Source organism: Prionailurus viverrinus, chromosome B4 (genome assembly GCF_022837055.1).
Source record: "Prionailurus viverrinus isolate Anna chromosome B4, UM_Priviv_1.0, whole genome shotgun sequence".
In the NCBI taxonomy this organism is placed as follows: Eukaryota; Metazoa; Chordata; class Mammalia; order Carnivora; family Felidae; genus Prionailurus; species Prionailurus viverrinus.
Window position 1 is genome coordinate 91,403,234 of NC_062567.1, and position 12,587 is coordinate 91,415,820.

Genomic DNA, 12,587 nt, shown 5'->3' on the forward strand with positions numbered 1-12,587 from the left:
AACAACTTGCCTTTTTACTCTTTTTCTTCAAAAAGCTCAAAGTGCTTATACTTTTATTTCCTCATTTGTTCTAACATTCCAGTGTGGGAGGGGAAGATTTATGATAACATTATTTATAGATGGAGAAATTGAAATAGAGATTAAATCGCTTACTCAATGTTGCATAGTTTGGGTGGCGGAGCCCACACTGGAATTTGGTTCTCCAAGCTCCTGCCACGGAGTGGAGAGAGCAGGAGTTTTGCAATTAGAGAAATCTTTGTTGGAACAATCCAGATTTCTGCCCCTTAATAACAATGTGGCCTTAAGTCAATCATTTCACCTAGGTTTCAGTTTTTCTCTTCTGTAAAATTGAAGACCATAAAACCTCGTATTAGTAGAGTGAAGACTGATTTAGAAAATGCGTGTAAAGCCCTGCCACAGAGTAGTTCCCAAATAAGATTAGTTCCTCCCCTAACCCAGTATTATCTGGTTAAATTTCAGCACAGATTTAAAGTAATCAAAAAAGAATCCTCCATGAATACTAATTTTTTTCTAGCCTCATCTCCCTTTGAGAGCATACATAAATAAAAGTGTTTCAACACATCATTTAATCCAATGGGAGAACTTTTGCTTCACTAGAGTTATTCCTGTTGTGGATAATTAGAAAAAGAGAGAGAGAGAGAGAGAGAGAGAGAGAGAGAGAGAGAGAGAGAGAGAATGTGGAAGACGAGAGTGGAGTGCAGTGTTTCTATAACTTGAGAATGTATCAGAGTAACCTGCAAGGCCTGTTGTAACACAAATTGCTGGAACCCACCCCAGAGTTTCTGATTCACAAGGTCTGGAGTGGGGCCTAATAATTTGCATTTGTAACAAGTTTACAGACAATGTTGATGTTGATGTAGCTAGTCCAGGGGCTACATCTCTGGAGAAGTACTAGCTGTGTGTGGTTAAGTGAAATTCTAGGGGTGGGGCCCAGCAATCTGTGCTTTATCAAGATCTCTGGGTAATTTTGATGCACTTATCAGTTTGAGAACCAGTGGCAAAGTAGTGAAAAGTATCTGAGGAGACAGACCCACATTCAAATCCTGACTGCACCACTTACTAGTTAGATAAACTAGGTTGGGCGACAGACCTCTAGCGTCCTGTGAGAGCCTGACAAACAAAGTCTGCGATTCAGGTTTCCTCTCACTGTCCCTATAAGCTCCTTGGTGGAAAGAGAAGTTAGTGACTCCTGCCAACCTGGGCTCTGTTTTTCACTTCTTCACACTTCGAGGCACAAAAGTTGCTTAACTTTGGGTATTAGGGAAGTATTTACAAACACTCTGCAATCACAAAAATAAAATAAACAAGACGGCCGTGTAAATAAAGCCAGTGGCAAAGGCATTGTTTACAACTTAAATTCATAATAACGGGTTCTGAACCATGTCCATTTCCCTGCCTTTCTTAGTAGAAAATTTAAGAAATCTTCCTCCCCCACAGTTTTAAGAGATGCTTGTAAATTTGTTTTGCAGATAGTATGCATGCTAAGAGTTTCCCGCACCCTCCCTCCCATGTCTGGCCTCAGATACAGAATCTGCCTCAAATGTTCAGTGCCTTCCTGAATTTTGTGACTCAGGAATTTTTTTTTTCTTTTTCTTTCCCTTCTTTCTTTGCTTGGCATCTGGCTCTGTAGGTCCTCATACTGTCCCAGCTCACAGTGTCACAAGAATCCAGGCTGGCCCCAGGACATTCTTTGGCTTACCTACCTTCATTTTTACGATTGCAAAATCCTCTACTCTTTATTTCCTTAACTAACCTTTTCTATCGCTTACTGCTAACCCCCAGTTTCCAAATTACCCCCTGCTAGAGTGATCCTGATCCGGGGAGAAATTGTTCCTATTGATGATGGAGTATGAAAATTGTTAACGTTTACCCAGTCTTGTTACTAGGTACACTGAAGCGTTTATCATGCATTTTCATTTTGAATTCCTACAACAATTCGGAGGTGATTACACATATACGTGTGTGCGCGCGCGCACACACACACACACACACACACACACACACACACACACACACACGGCAAATGAAGAACCTGAGGCTTAGAGAGGTCAAGCAACTTGCTCAAGGTAAAAGAGTAAGAGTAAATAACAGGATCCAGCCAAGATTTGAGTCTCCCAGCTCTTGGCTTCTGTTCAAATACCAAGTAATGCTGAAATATAGGAATATAATTTGCCTCCTGTCCTTAAAGAACTTAAAAATCTTGTTAGGGGTAGACGAGATTTATACACACAACACAAATTAAAATCAAGAGCCACTGTTTATGGTATTGGGTTTGACCGGCTTCCTCCCCTGCAACATGTAGATAATAACAGCAACCTCAAGGGGCTTGGGGATGATTAACTGAGTTAAGCATCCGAAGCGCGTAGTACATACAGTGCCTGTGTGGAGTTAGCGTTCAAAAAAATGTTAACTACCATTATTTTTAAAGGAGGCGGACTGGAGTGGAGAAAATACTGGAGTCGGAAGGCCGGTTGTGTACGCTAGACCCCTGCACCCAAATTCCCTGATCCTCGGTTTCATGGTCTGGAAAATTAGGTGGCTGGAGTGGAATAACTGGAAGAGCAGTAAGGGACGCAACCATAGCCTGAAGATCCAAAGGGCCTCGGGGCAGAAAGGGTTAGTGACGAGTCTGGGGGCGGTTTTACGGCGCTAGGCGGGAGAGGCCACGCCCCACCCCGCCCCACCCCGCCCGGGAGGCCCTGGCAGCTCCGGCCCGCTAGCAGTTCCGGTGCCAAAACCCTTCCCTCCCCCGCTCCCCCGGAAGTGCTTTTCCAAGGTTCGGGCCGGAGAGAGGCCTGGTAGGCACAGCTGCTGTGGCTCGATCGGCTCCGCGTAAGGGCTCCTGCCCTGGTCGGAGCCCGGAGGTCCGCGGCCGCCGACCCGCGCCTGCTCCCTCCCAACGTCCAGGCCGACGGTGAGTGGCCGGGGGAGCACACCCGGACTGCCGCCGGCCGCGTCAGGGCTTGTGCTCTCGGGCCCCCGCTGCCCGCTCTACGTTGCGGGCTCGGCTGTCGGGGTTCGGGGAAGGGGCTTGACGACCGCCGACGTTCTCGCACAGTCCGCCGGGCGGGAAGAAGCGGGCGGCCGGGCCTTGGGGTAGGCGGGGCGGAGCCGAGGAGGGGGTTCCTGGAGCTGTTGTAGCCGTTGGGACTTCAGAGTGGGGATGGGCTGGGCCTCCCCGTCCATCCGACCTCCTCATTTCTGCTCCCCCAAATCTTCGCGCTGCATTTCAGATTTGGTTTTCTGTGTCGACATGGGGCTGGGAACCTGGACACCAGACTCTGTCATGGTTACAGTTCCCGACTTTTGCATCCTTTGGCTCTGTCCTCGGGTCAGTAATTAGCCTGGGTCCCAGGGGTGTCGTCTCCTCGGTCCCAGAGCTGGGCGATGCCTGTGTAGATGCGGGGGATCCTTTGCAAAGCTTTTCGTTCAGACCCGCCTAGGGGTTTCCCGGGATCGAATTGGACTGCTCTCGGGACCCGTTCTGGATACGTAGGTCAGTGTGGCACCAGCGTGTCTCCCACGATCTTTACTCACTGGAAAGCTTGCTCAAGCTGTGTTGAAGTCACTTAGAAAAACAACTTGCTCGAGCAAAGTCAGTAGTTGAGATGAGTTCCCTTTTTTCTTGCAGGCTTAAGGATGCTGTTCTCTAATATGCACTCCTAATTCTTGTGGCCATCTGAAGTCACAGTTGAACGATGAGTTCAGTCTGCGGTTATTGCATGAATTAATTGCAGAGGGTTGGCGAAGTCTTGTATCCCCTCTTTCCCGAAGTTTGTATGCCTTCATATTTGGAACTGTCATTTTCCTTAACCTTTAAAGAAAAAAATTTTTTTCTCAGTAACTCCATCGGGGTTCCGTATACTGTTGCAATTGTGCTGCATTGCAGAGGGTGCACACAGGTGGGCAGAGGGGTTTCCTGGGTGTGTGTTTTTAACCTATATTTTGAAGTGTTTACCTCCGACAAATTGAGAGTTTCCTAGAGGAGGAGAAAGTGATGTAGGTAGGTTTTTTTTTGTTTTTGTTTTTGTTTTTTTTAGTGAACAGATTTTATATAATAAACCGCTGGAAGGTTTGTAGGAGATAAGGGTTTTCCACACTTAATAGTGATTTTTAAATTATCACAAGAAAATGTGGTTACTGCAGGTTGTGGCTGTCTGCAGATGACCAATGATTTTGCAATGCAAGTATACACAAAACCAGCTTTGTGAAACCAGTGACACTTTGCTGCATTTCTCATCTTGTGCTTATATTAGGACATACACTGTAGTTTTTTTGGGACTTACCTCATTCTCCTCCCACTACTGGAAGGGAAGGTAATATCATGAATTAGGGAAAGTAGACTGAAGTGATAAGTTTCAGTGAGCTCTCCTGGGGACAAGAACATTTATTTTAGTGTTGTTGATTTTCAACAGGCATAGGGTGGATGATTTTTTTTAAAATGGTTTCTTTTATTCCTTTATTGATTGGTCAAAGGGTGGATGGTTTTTAAAGTCCCTGGAAAAAATTGTGGAGGGAAGATTAGTTGCCCGTGTTTTAGATAGGAACTCTAGATTCTTAGTCATTTGAAGTACTTAATTGTTTAGAGCTTCTGGTTGGAATATTGGAATAAAGAAAATCTGCAAAAGGAGTCAAGTTAGACATGATTCTGAATCCATACTGAGAGTATGATAGCTAGTGTGTTTATTTATTTTTTTTTTTAATTTTTTTTTTAACCTTTATTTATTTTTGAGACAGAGAGAGACAGAGCATGAACGGGGGAGGGTCAGAGAGAGGGAGACACAGAATCTGAAACAGGCTCCAGGCTCTGAGCGGTCAGCACAGAGCCCAACGCAAGGCTCGAACTCACAGACTGAGAAATCATGACCTGAGCCGAAGTCAGACGCTTAACCGACTGAGCCACCCAGGCGCCCCTAGCTAATGTGTTTAGAAGGGAAGTATGTAAAGAATTGTAAGAGCAGGGGCGCCTGGGTGGCGCAGTCGGTTAAGCGTCCGACTTCAGCCAGGTCACGATCTCGCGGTCCGTGAGTTCGAGCCCCGCGTCGGGCTCTGGGCTGATGGCTCAGAGCCTGGAGCCTGTTTCCGATTCTGTGTCTCCCTCTCTCTCTGCCCCTCCCCCGTTCATGCTCTCTCTCTGTCCCAAACATAAATAAACGTTGAAAAAAAAAAAAAAAAAAAAAAAAGAATTGTAAGAGCAGAAGAAGGTAATTGGGGAATTTCAGGTGCCCTTAGGCACTGTAAATTTTATTATGTTCAAGTTCATTCAATAGATATTAAACATTTACATTGTAAATTTTATTGTATTATTCAAGTCAATTCATTGGATACTGAACTTTTGCTGTTAGGCATCAAGCTATGTCAGGCAACCATGTAGGAACAAATAAAGATATGGCCAAAAGCATTAAAATTCATGTTTTGGCAGTAATTTCCTAGGATGTGTCAGAAAGCATGAAGAGGTGAATTGAATTGTTAGGCATATTACATTTTTTCTAATGGGAGGTGGGTGTTGTGTGTTTCATGAAAAGCACTGTTAGGCATTATAGTATACAAAGATTAAGTTTTTGGTCTTTATGAATTTGAAGTCTAGACGGGGATGTAAGATATCTGTATAAAAATATGTAAATGCTTACTGTGTGAGTGGTTTGACCCAAAGTTTGGAATTCTATGAAAGGAAAATTGGTTCATTTTTAACTGGAGTAATCAGCTAAAAAGTGGAGGTTCATAATATTTATGAAGGTAGCTCTGAAGCTGTTGAACGCTTAGCACTATGCTTTATGCTCTTGGACTCACGTACATTTTCTAAGTTTCACAACAACATATAAGCATCTTTCTTAATCATGAGGGCAATACTCAAATATCTTAAGTTGCTGAGTCTCCGTTTGAATCCAGGTCTGCCTGGCACCAAAGCCCGTGCATTTCCACTATATCATGCTGCCTCTCAATAAACTGGTAACCTGATTTTACCATTGCAGAGGGTAAGACTTTGCTAAGACAAAAATTTAGGGGTTGGTAGTAGGTGGATGAAGAAGGCTTTTCAAATAAAGGGAATGAGGTAAGCACAAGTGTGGAGGTGGGAAAGGCCATCGTATACACAGAGAAAAGTTAGTGGACAGATTACTTAGAATATAGGGTTGATTTTTGGAAATGAGAGATGCGGTTTGAAATTTTAACTGGGGCTGGATTGAGGAACATATTTAAATGCTGTATTTAGGAGTTAATGAGAAACAACGAGGTCTAATAGTGTCATATGTAAAATGGTTGTAGAAAGCCAACTTTCAATATACATATTGGGCAAGGGCAGTGGCATTGAGATGGGGCGGGGGGAGGAGCAATTGTTGGGGGAAGGTTGGGGGGAACTGGAAGTTGAAAATTATACTCATTTTAAGTATGGGTGATGGTGATGGTGGTACTGTTATTAGAAATGTAGGCAAGGAGGTGCATAGTGTGATCAGTTTTGAATATGTTGAGTTTTTTATGTACTTGCAAAACACTGGAAATGCCCAGAGGCTTTTGGAAATGTGGGTTTGTAGTTCATGAGAGAGGTCAGTGCTAGGCATATATTAAATATGGGTGTAGAGGACAATACAAATAGATGCACTTGTTGAATCTGTATAAGGAGATGAAAGAGCCAGGGGAGAGTTTATGAGGGAAGAAAAAAAAAGTGAACCTTTATTTGAGATGGCATCTGTTTAAAACAGGAGGAAAATAAATATAGTCTGTATTGTATTCTGGTCCCTCTCATTGCAGATTCAGGAGTACAAAGAATCTGATCATTGAAAATCCAGTCGGGAAATACAATTTTTTTGCCATTGCTAGCAAGAATATTATGCTACTGTTACCCCATTTCATAGAGGATGGGTTATTTCAGAGTCATTTGTTCCAGAGTGTTAGGCTTTGATTACTTAAGAGCTGTTTGGTCTTTTCTTTTGGGCATTTGCTGGCAAGTGATATGTGAGGATTTGGAAGCAAATTTCTGATAAGTATTCTGTTTATTTATGTGTGTGACTTTTAATTTTGATTTCGATATCAAGAGTCTCTGAATATTCAAATATATTTTTGTGCCTTCCTTTCCTACTGGCTGCTAATAGTGCCTTTTATAGAAAATGGTATTTAATTACATACTTTTTTTTTTTTTAATTTTTGACGTTTTATTTTTTGAGAGGGAGAGACAGAGCGTGAGCAGGGGAGGGGCAGAGAGAGAGAGGGAGACACAGAATCTGAAGCAGGCTCCAGGCTCTGAGCCGTCAGCACAGAGCCCGACACAGGGCTTGAATCCATGAACGTGAGATCGTGACCTGAGCCGAAGTTGGAGGCTCAACTGACTGAGCCACCCAGGCACCCCTAATTATGTATTTTTTTTCCAGCTCTCTTTTATAAGTACTTTTGATTAACATAAGCAGTTTTGTCTTTAATGTTCTGATTATTCTAGAGGGATAGAATTGTAAGATACTTTTATCCATCACATAATGATACATATATAAAAACTATGTAATTTTATTTGGGAACTATTTAAGTACTATAGATTTTTAGAATTTCCTGTAGTTTTCTGTTTAGATCCTTAAATATGGGGAACCTGTGTATTAATGTGTAGAAAATTGTAATAGTTTAAGGAATGAGGCTTAGAGTTGTAACTTTATGAGGGCAAGTTTATTATTTTTAGACTGAGTAACCATGGAAGTGCTTATTTCCTTCTTGAGGATTAATATATCCCTTTTGTTTTTGAGGAATATGTTTTTTTACTATATCAGGCACTTGGGAATGTCCTAAGAGTCCTGCGTCAGTGTTGTTGGAGGCAGGGGGGTCTGTGTGTGCTTTGTCTGGGCTGGTTGGCTTAGTTGCAGTGAGCCTGGTGTTATTGAGGCAAAGGTCAGGAGTTCCATTTAGCTTTAGTCTGAGTGATGGCCAGGAAAGTACACCTCTAGCCAGCTGTCTTGGAAATTCCTCAGTTGTCATTGGTCACAAAGGTGACTGGATTAGGATGGATCTTTATACCACTGAAAGGATATTAGCGGAAACTTAGCATAATGGTTAGTAACTCTGACTCTGGAATTAGACAGATCTGTGTCAAAATTCTTGGTCTGTGACGTTGGGAGAGTCCCTAAACCTCTCCAAGCCTCTATTTCCTCATTATTGAATAGGTTAATATTTGGTTTGGGCATGTCCTACCGTTGTTTTCTTTTTCCAAGTGAGAGTTAGCTGCTTAGACCTGTGGTTCCCTAGTGCTGGACTATGAAGTGTAGTCCGTGAGAGTTCTCACTTGTCTGAAATGAGAATGAGTTAGCTTTTCATAAAACTAGATCTGTTGAATTTAAAAGACAGTATTTTTTTTCTAAAAGTATCTTTTACCATTTCTGATGTAAGCATATTAGTTCTTTTATGAAATAATGCCGGTGGTAATTGACAGTTATTTTCTTTTTAAATGTTCTTGTCAAAATAATAGTTGGCAACTCTATGCATGTCCCCCAGTTTTATTGTTTTTAAGATTATGCGTGTCCCCCCAGATGTTATTGTTTTTAAGATTATGGTTCTGTGAGATTTGAAAATCTTGGCTTAAACAGAACCAGGGAATTGGGGGAGATTACTTATCCAATATATTATACATAGTCACGTTAGGTTTGGGGTACATTCTACCCTTCCATTACCCAATAGGGGCTGTATTTTGATTCTCACCACCGCTGAATTTAATGTTGTGAAGTTTTATATGAAGACCTTCAAGGAGCAGTTCAGATTATTTTCAATTCAGACAGGTTGCTTCAAATTATTTAAAGCTGTATTTCCTAACCAGAGTCTCGAGAGGAAACTGGTAAACTATGGGGGCTGTCTGGGGGTGCTGCTCTAAGACATTACTCTGTTGATTAGCCAACAAGATAAATAACTAGCCTTTGACATAGTGAAGTAGTGGAAATTGGCTTTCCTTTTCACCTCTTCTGCAGGGAAGATCTTTGAAGCTAGAGTGCGAAAAGCTTTTTTAATATAGCAAGTAAACCTTGTACAAATATCAGTATTCAAAATGCTTTCTAGAGAAAGAATAGTTCAGCACTTTGCATAATGGGTTATGTAAGTGGAGCCACAGAAGTCCTCCTGGGGACACAAACCAATTATTAGCATAAGCACTATTGAAATTACATTCAGTTGTCTAGATGGGAAGTGTTTTTACTCCCTCGTTCACTTAGCACTGGGGGGCCGAAAACTTAAGGTGCAGAAGCCTAAATGACTGTTAAATTAAGGCTTAACATTGGTTTCCTTTTAGTGTTTTTGGATAGGTAATTTTAAGAATTGCGAGTGCTATAGAAATACTGAATATGTGTTAGAATACCTAAAGGAAAATGTTCAGGTTAAGTTGAAATAGCTTAGGCCCTCTGTCTTTTAATGTTAAAGGAAACTGGAGGTTTGTTGCTTTAGATATTAAGGATGTTATTGTTTTATAGAGTTTTGTTGTATATCATTGTTTCTGGTAAGTAAAAGACTCGTATAGAATTCATTTATTTTAAAAATGTTTACATTTTTCCTCGGAAATACTCCTGATGGCAGAAATGAATGGTATGCTCAGAAGTCTGGAGAGGTAGCCCAAAGAGTCCTGCTCGAGGTAGAAAACTTCATGATTCCTATAAAAATTCACATGAATTTCACATTTTGCTATTTTATGTAGATGTAAACAGTATTTTAAAGCACTGTCGGCTAAAATTGGTGCCCCCCAAAAGGAGCGATGTGTTCATCCTGGGGAGTTTCATATCCCTATGACATGGTTTGTTTAGTAGCAACTGTGCTTAACCATTTATTTTTGGCTCATAAAAGAAAATGCTGTGTTGAATGCTTTTTGGTGGGACATGGGATTGTGGGCAATTATTGACACTTTATAGGTTTTTAACAAACATCAGACGGTTTTGAATACTACTAAGAAGCTGTAGTTTCATAGAAATAAAATGACTTTAAAAGGAGATTTAATCAATTTTAAGATGTTCTTTTATATTTTAAGATTATTCAATTATCAACATATTTCTAGTGTTATAAAAAATATCGCAGCAGTGTCTAATTGAACTTTCTGTAATGGTGGAAATGTTCTAAGTCTGCTATTCAATATAGTGACCCTCATATTCCTACCAAGCACTTAAAGTGTGTCTAGTTTTATAGAAGAACTTTTAAATTTTATTTAATTTTAATTAGTTTAATTGCGAATAGCCTCACTTGTGGCTAGTGACTACTGTGTTAGTGCCGCTCTCAAGGGTTAGGAAGCCCAGGAGAAGGGAGGTTAGAAATCTTTCTGCCACTCCTCAGCTCAGTTATAAGCCAAGATTAGGCACTTGGTAAGTGTTTCTTAAATGAAATAAAATTTTTATTGTTTCAATTTTTTTTTTTTTTAATTTGAGAGAGAGAGAGAGAGAGAGAGAGAGGGTGCGAGTGAGTTGGGGAGAAGGGCAAAGGGAGAGGGAAAGAGAATCATAAGCGGGCTCGGTCCTACAACCTTGGTATTGTGACCTGAGCCAGAATCAGGAGTCTGAGGCTCAACTGACCGAGCCATCGATGGGCCCCCGTTGTTTCAATTTTTAAGACCAAAGTTTGTGAAATAATCTATTATTTTTAGAGAGTGATCACTAGTCTTGATTATTTTCTTCTGTGTTAATTTTTAAATTTTACTTTTATTACAAGAGTATACAGTGTACTGAATGTACAATTTAAATAATTATACAGTTGGGGCACCTGGGTGGCTCAGTTGGTTGGGCATCCGACTTCAGCTCAGGTCATGATCTGGCAGTCTGTGAGTTTGAGCCCCCGTGAGTTCAAGCCCCACGTTGGGCCCTGTGCTGACAGCTCAGAGCTTGGAGCCTGCTTCTGATTCTGTGTCTCCCTCTCTGGCCCTCCCCTGCTCACACTCTGTCTCACTCTCTCTCTTAAAAATATATAAACATTAAAAATAAATAAATAGATAGATAGATAGATAGATAGATAGATAGATAAACAATGAACTACCACTAACTAGCTGGAAAAGTAGAACGTTGCTAGTATCTTTGGAGTCCCTTTATACTCCTCACCATTTGTGTTCTCTGACATGTGTTCTAAGTCACCACCATCTAAATTTTGTGTTAATCGTTCCCTTTTCCTTTTTATTTTAATGAATTAAAAAAATTCATTTCCCTTTATTCCAGTTTGGAGGTTAAATTTTATGTAGTTTTCCTTTATTTTAGTTTTTCCTTAATCCCAACAAATTAGATATTGTTTTAAACACTTGCTTTAATTTGCCTCCGTATTTACAAATGTCTTTGCTCATCATTCCCATTTGCATCTCAGACCTCTTGTCTGGGATCTAAGACCATTTTGTCTCTGCCTGAAACATATCCTTTACAATTTTCTTTAGTGAGGGTCTGTTGTTGGAAAATGTTTCATTTGTTTGAAAATATATCTAAGTCTCATTCCCGAAGATGGGTTTTTCTGAGTATGCATTCTGTGTTAGCAGTTAGCATTCTTTGTTCATATAGCTCTTATTCCATTCTCTTCTGGCTTCTGTTGCTTTGAAAAATCTGTAATCCATCTAATTGCCATTCTTTTACAGATACCTGTTGTTTTATTATAGCTATATTTAGAATATTTAGAATCTGTTTTGCACACCGTATTTGGGTATGTCTAGAAGTTGATTTCTTTTTATTTATCATGCTTGGAATTCACCAGGCCATAGAATCTGAGGAGTGGTCTCTTGCAAAAATTTTGGAGAACTTTTGGCCATTTTCTCCTCAAATTTTATCTTCTGTATTTTTTTTTATCTGGAACTTGTATGGAAGTATACTCAGTCTTCTTACTCTACCCTCTATGCCTCTTAACCTGTCATATTTCATTTTTTATATTTCATATTTTCCATTTCTGTATCTTTCTGTGTTGTGTTCTAGACAGTTAGATCCTTTCTTCCATTTGGCTAATTCTTGCTTCAGCTGTGTTTAACCAGTTTATTGAATTAAAAAAATTTTTTTTCACTTTGTTTTAACTATGATATTTTTATAGTAAAATATACTTACCACTTTAAACTTTTATTTTATTTTCTTAAAGTACTTTTATTTATTTTGAGAGAGACAGCACAAGTTGCAGAGGGGCAGACAGTGAGGGAGAGACAGAATCCCAAGCAGGCTCCACATTGACGTTGTGGAGCCTGAGCCAGGGCTTGAACTCATGAAACTGTGAGATCATGACCTGAGCTGAAAACAAGCATCAGATGTTTAACCGACTAAGCCACCCAGGTGCTCCTAAACTATTTTAAAGTGTTAGTTCCGTGATGTTAAGTACATTCACTAACACCACTGTCCATCTCCAGACCTTTTTTTATCATCACAAACTGAAACCTGTGCCCATTAAACAATAATTTCCCATTTCCCTCCCTTTACTAGCCCCTGGCAGGAACTGTTATACTTACTGTTTCTATGAATTTGGCTATTCTAGTACCTCATATAAATGGATCATATAATATTTGTCCATTTGTGTCTGGCTTATTCACTTAACATAATGTCTTCAAGGTTCATCCATGTTGTGTAGTATGTTCATTGAGTTTTAAAAATTTTTACCTACTCCATTTTTTCATTAAG

The 12,587-nt window shown here is 40.4% G+C and overlaps 1 protein-coding gene across 2 annotated transcripts in view; it reads left to right on the forward strand.

Moving 5' to 3' along the window:
- Positions 1–2,785: 2,785 nt before the first annotated feature.
- Positions 2,786–12,587, forward strand: part of FRS2 (fibroblast growth factor receptor substrate 2) — a 114,333-nt gene continuing 104,531 nt past the window's right edge. For both annotated transcript variants that reach the window (XM_047866931.1, XM_047866930.1), the window contains exon 1: positions 2,786–2,935. The gene's annotated coding sequence lies outside the window, so the exon portion shown is untranslated. The remainder of the gene's footprint in view (positions 2,936–12,587) is intronic.